Below are 12,826 nucleotides of genomic sequence, written 5' to 3'. Positions count from 1 at the left end.
GGTAGGCCTGGAAGTGTCTCAGGCTCATGCTTAATGTGTAGGGATCCCAGGGACCCTCTAAATGTGTTCTGAAGCCCTAAAACAGCATGGAAGTTGCTCAAAGGGGGATAGATGACCAGGAAGGGACTTGTGAGATGTAATCAAAGGAACTTAGGTGAACCTAGGTGAACCTACACTGTCCAAGCCAGAAGGCATGCCACAGCATAGCAGAAACCAAGGATGACAACTCACAACCAGCCAGGGTGGGGTGTGCCTGCCTCCCTGAGCAGTACAGGAGATGGATGATGACCAATGACCAAACAACCTCCAACCCTCACCACCCACTCCATGCCATGACCACATGAGCTCTGCAGGATGGAGCTCTGACCCTAGACAGAAGAGGGACAAGAACCCTCAGGGCGACTCAGTGTACCCCTGAAATGCCTGAATGATCATACACTCACTTGACTGTGCCAGGAAGTAAGCACATTGCATTTCTGCTATCAAATGGAATAGATGCGCAGAAAGTAAGAAAATAAAAGACCTATCGTTTTGGCATACCCACGTTTTCTGACTTTAAAATTACATACGGCCACAGGTGCACAAGGATCCCGCAGACCCGCTGCTGCCCACTTGTCACCCACATCCTGTGTTGTTGGGGTGGGGTCTGTGGCTTCCTCTTTGTAGCCTCAGTCTTCTTATCTGTAGGATGGGGCTTATAGCAGTACCTGCCTCACAGGATTGTTGTGAAAATTAATTATTTCAGTCACCAGGAGGGCCAAACTTAATAGCTTGGCCCTACCCACTGTTGGCAAGGACGAACAATTGCGAGTCTCCCACGTAGCTGGTGGGAGCGCAGGTCGGCACACCGGAACACTGGCAGTATCTACTAAAGCTAAACATACATATACCCAATGGCTCAGTAATGCCAATTACGGACAAATGCCCAACGGGAATACGTTCTAATGTCCACCGAAACGTATGTTTAAGAATGTTCACAGCAAATCCATCAACTGTAAATGAAAAAATAACCTCGTATATTCCCCCAGTGGAAGAGTAAACAGCGCAGAAAAAGAAACTACTGACCTCCACAACGGCATGGACGAATCTCACAGACATAATGTTGAACAAAAGAAGCTTGTTGCGGGAGTACTTACTGCCTGAGTCCGCTGAAATGAAGACTGAAAACAGGCAAAAAGTAATTTAGAGAAGATAGCAGAGTAGTTACCTTTAGCAGATGAGGGAAGCTTCTGCGATGCTAGAAATTCTCTGACCTTGATCCAGGTGATAGTTCCATGAGTGTGTGCATATATAAAAATTCACCAAGCAGTACTCATATCTGTGTCCTGCATATGAGCACTAGATCAAGTTTTTAAAACTGGGGGGAGGGGCATACAATGCGACAATGTATGTTGCATGCTTAGCAGGGTGCCAGTGTCAATTCCTCAAGGAACTCTGAGCCCGGCAGCCTCTCCTTTCACATGGTTGCCCAACTGTTCACAGCCAAGGCTGGAGGAGTAATGCAAGATGTTGGGAAGGAAGGTGGGAGATGGTTGCCAGGCTCCTCTGCCCAGGGAGGACTTACCTACACAGGGCTCAAGAGTCCAACTGAGGCCTTGGACAAAGCTGCAGAGAGGGCCACTCCTCAGCTTCCTCGCTTCTACCTCAGCCAGCCAGTGCAGGGCCCTCCCCTGGTAGGCTATGGGCCCATCCTCCGGAAGCTGCTATGGAAGCTCTACGCAGAAGTGGCATCCACACCTAAATGGAAGAGGAGAAAACTTCCTGACCCATATCTGTGCCTGACACCATCAGAGACTCATGGGTCCAGGCTGCACTGAAGGGTTATCAAACCAGAGTGAGCTTGCCCATGAAGCTGAGATGGCTTCTTATGTACGTAACCTGTCCCAGGCCACACAGCAGGGGAGGTGGGACTGAACCACGGATGAGTCAAAGCTTCCAGAAGAGCATGGGCTACCCTCTGTTCCAGCTCCCCGCAGAGGGAAAGCCCATGGGGATACATGGGTACTCAGTGGCTTCACAGCAAAGGCAGGGACAGGGAGGGGGTTACCCTACGGTCTGGTCCTGGCCAGTCCCCAAGCACTGATTGACTCTGGCCAGCAGATGGTGCCAGAGGGCCAGTAGTCATTCACGGAGCCTGCCCCCTCACTGAGATGCCTCCCGAAGCTGCCCTCTCTCCTCTCCAGGACCAAGAGTCCTGTCCAGATCCCTGGTGTGACCATCAGAGCCTGAATGCCAGTACAGCTTGACTACACACCTGCAGTGTGACCCTGGAAGTAGCCTCCAGCCCTGTAACAGCGTCCCTCTGTGAAACCAAGTTCACGCACACAAGTCCTAACAACAGGGGCCAGGCAGGCTCAGTCTTTAAAAGCAGGGCAGTGTAGGCGGTCAAGGGCTGTTTTGTAGATGACAAAATCATGACAGGCATGACCTACTATCTCCCACTATATCCTCCCTAGGGGAACCAGAGGACACCAGCGCCAGTGTGGCATCTGGAGCCCAGCACACTGGGGCAAAAACCACAAGAGAGGGGCAATCTGTCTGAGAGGTCCACAGCCCAGCCTGCCAGCTGGCTATCCATGGAGCTCCAGGCCGGACCCTGAGATGCTGAACATTCCAGGAGCCAGACTTGGGGAGACATCAATGAGGGGAAGGCAAGTATAACTTGATTTTTTTATTTTTTATTTTTATTTTTTGAAAGAGAGAGGAGGGGCAAAGGGAGAAAGAGAATCTTACGCAGAGTCCACCCCCAGCGCAGAACCCGACACTGGGCTCGATCTCACAACCCTGAGATCATGACCTGGGCTAAAATCAAGAGTCAGACGTTTAACCGACTGAGTCACCCAGGCGCTCCGGCAAGTACGACTTTAATATCTCTTACAAACCAAGGGCTAGTTTGTGAATGCTGAAGGCCTAGTTAGGAAGGCCTGTTTGCCCAGGGGCCACTGAGTGGCAAGGACATCCTCCGGAGAATCTCTTGCGTACGGGCTCAACCCAGGACACCCTCACTGGCCCAGAAAGCTGCTAGTGTGTGCTGTGCCAACCAGTCAATGAATATTTACCTAGTAAGAGCGGTGGTAAACAAGACAGAAAAAGGACTTCAGTCTTAGGGGGTCTGTCTTCTAGTGGGTAAGATATGATAAGCACACACAAATAAGAGAATGTTAAATAGATAAGTATTGTGAGGAAAATAAACGCTGATCCAGATAGTGAAGTTGGGGGAGGCAGGGGCAGCAACACATGTAAGCAGAAACCTGCCAGAGAAGGCACCAGCCATGGGAAGAAGTGGAACAGCTATTCAAGGAGATCAAGTGTAAAGGCTCTGAGTTAAGAATGACCTTGGTATGTTCCAGCAACAGCAAGGCCAGCATCGTCAGAGCTTAATGGGGGGGAGAGTGAAGTGCAATGAAGGCAAAGGAGCAGGCAAGGACCAAAGCATGAAGCTTGGCAGGGAAGACATAAAGTTGGATTTTATTCTGTTTGCATTTAGCAACCTCAGGGGATGGAGGGTAAGCAGCACGTGGCCTGATGGGATCGACAGTTGAGAAAGATCATTCTGTGACTGTGTGGAGAAGGGGAGTAGTAAGATCTTTCAGGAGGCTTCAGCCAGCGCAGTGGCAGTGGAGATGAGGAGAAAGACGCATGTGGAGGTATAGCTAATGCATTACACGTGGAGGATAACTGCGTGAATGGTGGTACTATTTACCGAGATAGGGAACCCCAGGAGTTTGAGTGGGAGGAGATCAGGAATTCAGCGTGAGCTGCATGTTAAACTTTGGGGTCATGACAAGAAGGCAGTCAGAGATACAACTCTGGAGCTCAAGGGAGAACAGGGGCTAAGAATATACGCTTGCAACTCTTCGGCATATAGATGGGACGAAATGAGATCACCTAGGTAGAAGAGAGACAGAGACCTAAGCATTGTGTGACACTAACATTTAGCAAAAGACTTGGGCAGTCAAAAAGGAGGAAAACAAGTGCAGCAAGTGTCATGGTAGACAAGGAAAGAAATTATTTCCAGGAAGTTGTTTTGGTCAATTGCCTCCAATGCTAAAAACTGGAATTTTTTTTTTTTTTTTAAGTAGGCTTTACACCCACTGTGGGTTGAATTCTTGACCTAAGAGCCACATGCTTGGGGCACCTAGATGGTTAAGCATCCAACTCCTGGTTCCGGCTCAGGTCGTGATCTCAGGGCTGTGAGATGGAGCCCAGCATCAGGCTCCGTGCTCAGCGTGGAGCCTGCTTAGGATACTCTTTCTCCCTCTGTCCCCACTCCTCCCACCCCACTTTCTGTCTCTTTCTCAAAAATAAATAAATAAATCTTAAAAAAACAAAAAAAAGAGAGCCACATACTCTATCAACTGAGCCAGCCAAGCACCCCTAAAAACTGGAATTTTTTTAAAAAAGATTTTATTTCAGAGAGAGAGAGAACGATCAAGGGGGAGGGGCAGTGAGGACAGGCAGAGGGAGAGGGAGAAGCAGACTCCCCACTGTGCATGGAGTCCGACTGGGGCTTGATCCCAGGACCCTGAGATCACGACTTGAGCTGAAGGCAGATGCTTAACCAACTGAGCCACCCAGATGCCCTAAAACTATCATTTAATACACGACCTGAGCCGGAACCAGGAGTTGGATGCTTAACCATCCAGGTGCCCCAAGCATGTAGCTCTCAGGTCAGGAATTCAACCCACAGTGGGTGTAAAGCCTACTTAAAAAAAAAAAAGTCTACTCTGCTTGGCAGTGTAAAAATAACCTTGATAAAATTGATTATTTAAGTGGAGCAATGAGCTGAGAAGAAAATGCAAGAGGAGATGGACAAAGGATAACAGTTCTTCCAAGTTTTGCCAAGAAGAGGAGCACAGAGAAGGCACAGATGCTTACGGGGGCTGGGAGGTCAACAGAGTTTGTTTTCAGGATTGAAGATACTGGAGCCATGTTTGTATGCTGTTGGGAATAATCCAGTTGAGGTCAGCGTTACAGATTCGGCTGCAGAAAGGCTGGTGGAGGTGGGGGCAGGGAGAAGAAAGTATAAATCGGCAAGGTCATTGGAGTCCTGGAGTTCGGGAAAGGAGAGTGCTGGCAATCTGAGAAGAGACTGTGTGAATCAGTCCTCTTGAAGCCTGAGAAGGAATCTCAGGAAGCAGAGGGGATTGTCTGGCAGTAACTGTGGTCACTTCGACGTTTGGATAAATGAGCCCCTAGCAGTACAGTTGGGTCCATTTCTCTAGCCATGTCCTGCTGCTCGGGTGCAGGCATCAGACTCTGGACAGAAAATCCTAGCCTGGGCCACAATAGGTTCCCATCCCGCAGCTTCCCTCCTGCCCCTGACCTCCTTCTGTCAGCAGGTAAAAGCAGAAATCTCTGGAGATGTCATCATGTGACGGTCGATGTTGCTCTACAAACTACACTCTAGTTTTCTCTTTTAGAAGAAGGGTGATCTTGTGATAGTGTCTAATACAGACTGGTGAAAAGGGGTAGCTCCTTTTCATCCTTTGGGCCTCAGCTCGGTGTCACTTCCTCAGAAAGCACCAGCCTCATTACCAGCCCAATCGGTGCAGTGTTAAATTCAAATAAAATTTATATAAACTGAAACATTTAAAAGCCACTACATCAATATGTATTATGCCATCAGGCAGAAAATCGTCGTGATTCACAAACTTGGTGAGCTGCGGACAGCCTGTGCAACAGCATGTATGTGCAGGGTGTGGTAAAAGGGTACCTCTTGGGGCGCCTGGGTGGCTCAGTCATTAAGCGTCTGCCTTCGGTTCAGGTCATGATCCCAGGGTCCTGGGATCAAGCCCCGCATCAGGCTCCCTGCTCGGTGGGAAGCCTGCTTCTCCCTCCCCCACTCCCCCTGCTGGTGTTTCTTCTCTCGCTGTGCTCAGTCAAATAAATAAATAAAATCTTAAAAAAAAAAGGGTACCTCTTATATGAGACTCTTTGATCACAGGAAACAAACTGAGGGTTGCTGTAGGGGAGAAGGGTAGGGGGATGGGGGAACTGGGTGATGGGCATTAAGGAGGGCACGTGATGTAATGAGCACCGGGTGTTATATAAGACTGATGAATCACTGATCTCTACCTCAGAAACCAATAATACATTATATGTTAGTTGAATTTAAATTTTAAAAAATAGGGTACCTCTTTTTACCTCCTTGCCTCGTACCCTGCTTTGCTTCTCTTCATAGCACATTGTTCCTATCTGACTTTTGTATTTGTCTCCCAGAAATGTAACCTCCACAAGGGCAGACACTTGGTGCTGGACAGCACTGTATTTATTCCCAGTCCCTACTAACACCCGGCATATAGCAGCTACTCAGTAAGTAGTTGTTGAGCGTGTGTTTAAATCTATTTTCTCCTGTTTGCCCTTTTAAAGGTTGTGATATTTGAAAAGGCTCCTGGCTAACATGAAGAAGTGCTCATGATGAAACCCAGGACAACACACTTGGGATCAGGAGCCTCACTCTACGCTTCCCGTTCCCCACACACCATGCTGTTCTGTCTTATAAAGACAGGACACAGCTGCAGTGAAAGTCAAAAATGGCTCCTAAGCCCATGGAGGCCATCCAGTCACTTGTCTTACTTGAGGGACCTGTGATATACCACCAGCCACTACCCGCCCTCTCACCAACCATTTAATTCAGCTGGTGCCTGGCAGTGGCTGACTTACCCATGGACATTACTCAGACACCATGGCAACATGTTTTCTGGCGCTCATTTGTTCTGCTCCCTCAGATGGAAGCAGCCCCTTACTGCACTCTGGCTCAGAGAACTAAGCCCTCTTGCTAGAATCATATACTCCACCCCAACCCCAAACCCACACATTCTCGCTATCCCCTTTCTTCCTATTCTTTTCGTCGATTTATTCCTTCTTCTCATCTCCCCCTTCAACAAATACTTCTGTCCTTTGCTTCAAGACTTGGAAAGCCTTGAAATTCTCACAAACAAGAGCCATCGATATAGCACAGGCTTCGAATGTCAGGAGTCAGCATGTCCTGGAGTCCTAAGTTTTTTAAATGCAAAGACTGGTTCCGACTAACCCAAGACACCAGGCCACACAACTAATGGACTTGGGACTCAGGTCTGAGTCACTTCATCCAGCTACCACCTCCCCCATTCTCCTACCAGGAACTCAGAGGAGAGCCAAAGCAGAGCCTGGATCCTACAAAGCTGGTGAGGGTGGGAAAGGCTTCCTGTGCCTACAAGATGTAGGCACAGAACATAGTGGGGTGACCACCTGTCCCAGTTTGAGGACTGAAAGCTCCGCATCCTGGGAAATGCTTAAGTCCCAGACACACCAAGACAACTGGTCACCCTGTATTGGAGCTGTGCCCAACTAGGACCACACATGCACAACCTGGTGAGTTACCTTAGTTTTGCCTCCCTGTTTTAACATTAAACTACTTCAGGGACCCAGCATACTTTTCACCAACTCACTACTAGTTACTTGTAAAATAATGGTTGTCACAATACTCAAGATGTTAAACTAAAAAAGAAATGTGCAAGAGCGTCTGCTACCATGTTTTAAAAAGGTAAGGAGTAATGTGTGCATGCACGCACACCCACACACAAAGCTAACCTAAGTTGCTCCCAAAGGAGGCAATTTAATAATTACATGATTATGAGGTATGACCATTCTACAAACAGGTAGGCTTATATGTGCTAGTATGTATGCCTGTGAAGGTATCCATAAATAATTTTTTTTTTAAGATTTTATTTGACAGAGAGCGCGCACGAGTAGGGGGAGCAGCAGACAGAGGGAGAGGGAGAAGCAGGCCCCCCACTGAGCAGGGAACCCGACGTGGGGCTGGATTCCAGGACCCTGGGATCATGACCTGAGCCGAAGGCAGACACTGAACTGACTGAGCCACCCAGATGCACCCCCCCCATCAATTTTTTAAGTTTATTTTTAAGTAACCTCTACACCCAACATGAGGCTCAAACCCACGACCCTGAGATCAAGTCACATGCTCCTCCAACTGAGCCAGCCAGGTGTCCCAGGTTCATCAATTTTAACAAGTCTATCATTGTGGTAGAGTATGTTGATAATAGGGGAGGCTATGCTTATGTGGGGACAGGATGGAAAATCTCTGCCTTCTTCTCAATTTTGTTGTGAATCCAAAACTTCTCTTAAAGACTTAGAAGTTGGGGATGGGGTGTCCTATTCCATATATACCTCCTTAAAAGAAACCATGGGTTCTCCTTTCCATTTTTAATACATTTGTCAACCCAAGGCCAATGTGAAAGTTCCTTTACTCTCAGGAATAACAGGCTGTGGTGTGAGGTGATAAGTTGAAAATTATTTTCTCAATCAGCCTCAGCTCTTTTGAAATCTGGTTCATATAAACGTCCTTGAGATACACAAGTCAAGTCATTCCATTAACTCCAGGAATGCAGTGACCAGGATATGACTTGGGCCAACCTCAACAGGGCCAAAGTGCAAACCTCCCTCGCCATGCTTCCCAAAGGGCCTGGCACACACTCAGCTGGGGTCAGGGGTCAGACACAGACACAGGTCATTTTCTCTGGAACCAAAAGCTGTGGAGGGTTTTGCCCACCCTTCAAAGACCACTAAATACTAATCTCAGCAAAGGAAAGAGAACTCTAATGCTTTCTCTAAGTATGCGACTCTGGTGGCAGACGCCTGAACAGCTTTACCTTCTCTGCCCTTTTAAACTGTTGAGACAATAAAATAATCCATGTAAAAATGTCTGGCACATGGGAAATGCTATGTTAGACATTATTCACCATTAGCAACTTCTGCCATCTCATTCTGAATGTCCAGTACCTACTGTTCTTCCAAGTCATTCTGGATTCAACTACGGTCTTTACATTAAGTAATGGTCATTCCAGCACTCTCCTCATTCACAGATGCTGAGAACACCAGAACCCTAACCTAGTTCAGAATGTCAGCTGTCACTATTCGGATTTTTATACTGAGATTATGTATTTCAGAAGCCACAAATCACTTACCCTGCATTCTTCTAACAGACCTAATGATGTAGGCCATCTACCATTCAGGTAGCAGAAATGTCCAAGTGCTTCCAAGAGGTGCCTTCAACAAATACTCCCATGAAGTATTTCATCTATCCACATTTCTGGCCCTATTTTTAAAATCCTGGCTCCTGGGGCACCTGGCCTGCTCAGTCAGAAGAGCATGTGACTCATGATCTTGGGGTTGTGAGTTTGAGCCCTATGTGGGGTGTAAAGCTTCAATAAACTTAAAAAAAATAAAACCCTGGCTTCTGATTTCTAGAGTAGGGTTATTTTTCCTAGTATGTCGGTGAAGTTGCAAACACCCAAAGGCCTGTAACACAATCAAGATTGTTTTTTTAAAGTAATCTCTGCACTCAACATTGGGCTCAAACTTACAACCCCAAGATCACAAGTCACATGCTCTACCCACTAAGCCAGCCAGGCGCCCCACCCAACGTGGGCCTTAAACTCCCGCCCTGAAATCAGGAATTGCAAGCTTACAGACAGACTGAGCCAGCCAAAAGCCCCTCAATCTTGTTTTAAAGATATCCAGGGGCACCTGGGTGGTCAGTCAGTTAAAGCATCTGCCTTCGGCTCAGGTCATGATCCCAGGGTCCTGGGATCGAGTCCTGCATCGGGCTCCCTGCTCAGCCCGGAGTGTGCTTCTCCCTCTCCCTCTGCTACTCCCCCTGCTTGTGCTCTCTTTCCCTCTGACAAATGAAATCTTAAAAACATAAAGATATCCAAAGCTAAGGGCAAAATATTCTGTAGTAGCACCAAAGAGGGTATAATCAGATCTATCACCTTGACCTCTTCCAAGTCATGAGAGGTATCGCACTGCCACCCCAAAGATCTTAATTCATGTTTGAATGTGCCAGCCCTTTACAACCAACTCGTGTGGTCACGGGGAGGTAGTAGTGTGCTGGGGTTTGTCTTTGTGGTCTACTTTTAGTCACAGATCATTGAAAGGATTAAAATAAAAATGGTAGTTTTGTGTGTAACAAAGTAGAGATTAATCACCCTTCTTTTGCATGATTCTGGGAAACAAAGTATGCTTAAGACCAAACAGATTACATAGCTTCTCCCCCAACTCCTCTGGCCTGCTGCATTCAACACACCTCCCAGACCCTCACTACTGCTGGCAAGGTATTTGAAAGGAAAGCTGGACCCAACACAGGAAAGGCTTTTTCTACACATTTCACATCTGGTATATTTCACTGTACCTCATAACCTGGCTTTTTTCTTGAGACATATCTGGACACTCCTGACCTTGGAGTCAGGAGGCCTCCCCTTGACAAGGCTGACAAAACCTACCTACCAGCCATTGCCCCTGCCCCCTAGTACTATGCCATGCTAAAGCAGTTCTGGATCTACTGCAAAAGCTTAAACCAAATTAGACCACTGAATCTCCTTACAGCTCAGAAGGTATGCTAAGCCTTGAGGTAGAGGCACTCAATGGTGTTTGTCATTTCCAATAGCTTTCATTGAACCTTTCACTTCGGTCTTCGTTGTTGACTCCACAGCAAGCACTTTTTCCCTTTTCTGTAACAATTCTGGTCTTTGACTTCCACCAATGGGCTCTGGACTTGCTGGCAGCTACAGCTTACCGTTACACTAGGAAATGTCTGCTAATCATCACTGAAGAACAGAACTGGTACTGTCCATGGAAGCCTAAATGGACTTTCCCAATGACAATACTCTGGATGGTTAAGGCTATCTCCAGAGAGATTGCCAAGGGGCAATCTAAAGTAGCAGTATGAGCCACATGTTGCATTATTGTAGCCTTTTAGGGAAAGAAAACTCAACAGCCCATCTACTTATCCCAAACCTGTTGAGGACACAAACTACTTAAACAATTAAACTTCAGCCAGGAGATCTAGAGAACTGATGGGTACCAGAGGGGAGCTGGGTGGGGGGATGGGTGAAATAGGTGAAGGGGATTGAGAGTACACTTATTGTGAGGAGCACTGAATAATGTACAGAATTGTTGAATCACTGAATTGTACATCTGAAACTAAAACAACACTGTATGTTAACTATACTGGAATTAAAACAACAAAACCTTCAGCCATGAGAATTTGTGTTTTGCCTTAAAGAAAAAGAAGACATGGCCTTTTCCGAAGCATTTACTATCTATCTCTTTTACCCTCTGGGAGAGGGATTCTGGTCCAGGTATGACGGGAATCACACATCTAGCGTTTTCTGCTCCGTCCACTTACTCTTAGTTATCACTGATCTTTGCAAGTTCAACTTTTAAACAAATTTGTATGAATATCCATAATCCATATTTTCTTTCCCTCAAATTTATACAGCAGCTGATAAACACTAACATATTTACAAGATAGCACTAGGACTGCAACAGTGCCATTTCAGCAACATCCCATTTTTGTCTAGATGGCCGTACCTGTATAAATATGCAGAATAAAAAGGAGAAATAAAATGTACTTATAGTCCCTGGACATAGGCTTAAACTAAAATTGAAACAAGTATGGAGACCATCAGGAATGCCCGAAATAATACATCCACAACCTTCATAAAATAAACGTACAACTGTGAAGGGAAAAAACCCAAGTTAAAAAGAAAAGTTTACAAAAACCAGAAATATGTCAAAGAATGTGAGAACAGATGAAGGCTTAAAAAAAAAAAGTTGCAGCTCATGGGAAGAGAATCCACTACAAAGCGAATATGCCCATCACTAATGCCCATTTCTAGGAACACATTATGGCTTTTTGAAAAGTAAGGGACTGCATATTATACAGGATAAAACTGTTGAAACAAAGAGTCACATGGTATATTTTAATTACTCACCAAAACCTACAACCACCACCAATCACCACAAAAGCCAATTTCCCTAAATTTGTAGCTGGGATACTGAGCAGTGATTCTTAAATCTAAATGTAAATTAAAATCACTTGGGAAACTTAAAAATACCTATGCCTGGATATGCCTCCAATTTAAATCGGAATCTCTGTGGGCATCAAGGCTAAGAACCACAGAAATAACCAGCCTTATCGTACTAATCTAAAGCTAAGTCTTTCTGAAAAATAATACTAACTATACTTGCATTTAAAACGTATCTACAACCAAGAAAAGGAAAAAAGTCACCTGTTTGCTAAAAATATTCCATCTAAGGGGCGCCTGGGTGGCTCAGTCAGTTAAGCATCTGCCTTCAGCTCAGGTCATGATCTCAGGGTCCTGGGATCGAGCCCCGCATCGGGCTCCCCGCTCACCGGGGAGTCTGCTTCTCCCTCTCCCTCTGTGTGCTTTCTCACTCTCTGTGTCAAATAAATAAAATCTTAAAAAAAAAAAAAATTCCACCTAAGAAATGAGCACACCATTTTACCATTTCATTTTACCCTTCAAAGTTCCAAAGCAAATTTCTACAAGTCATCGGTATAGAAATCTCAAAGCACTCATTTTTAGTTGACAAGTCTTTGATTTTTTTAAAAAAGTTTATTATAAAAATTCTTTTAATCTGTTACTAATTGAGAAATCAGCAACAGCAATTATATATTTTTAAAGGGAAATTACTATACTTACCAAAGCATTTTTTTAAACCCACTTCATAATCAGGTAGGTTACTAACACTTTGTAGTTTAGAACGCTAAAACCCATTCTGTACAATTAGAAACTTAGTTTAAATTCTGGAAACCATTCTAAACCCAAGCCATTTTGGCCACAAGCCCTTTCTGCTAACCACTAGAATTAGAGAATCTGTACACCTGGAAGATAGTTCCACATGTTGATTAGAAAACGGGCATTCTTTCGAAGTCAGTTCTGTTACCACAGGACCTGAAAACAGCTGCTTGGTATCTAGGTCACTTGGACCCTGGGTTAAAGCTACTGTACACCAG

Source organism: Halichoerus grypus, chromosome 2, assembly GCF_964656455.1.
Source record: "Halichoerus grypus chromosome 2, mHalGry1.hap1.1, whole genome shotgun sequence".
NCBI lineage: Eukaryota > Metazoa > Chordata > Mammalia > Carnivora > Phocidae > Halichoerus > Halichoerus grypus.
This window is presented reverse-complemented; position numbering follows the sequence as displayed.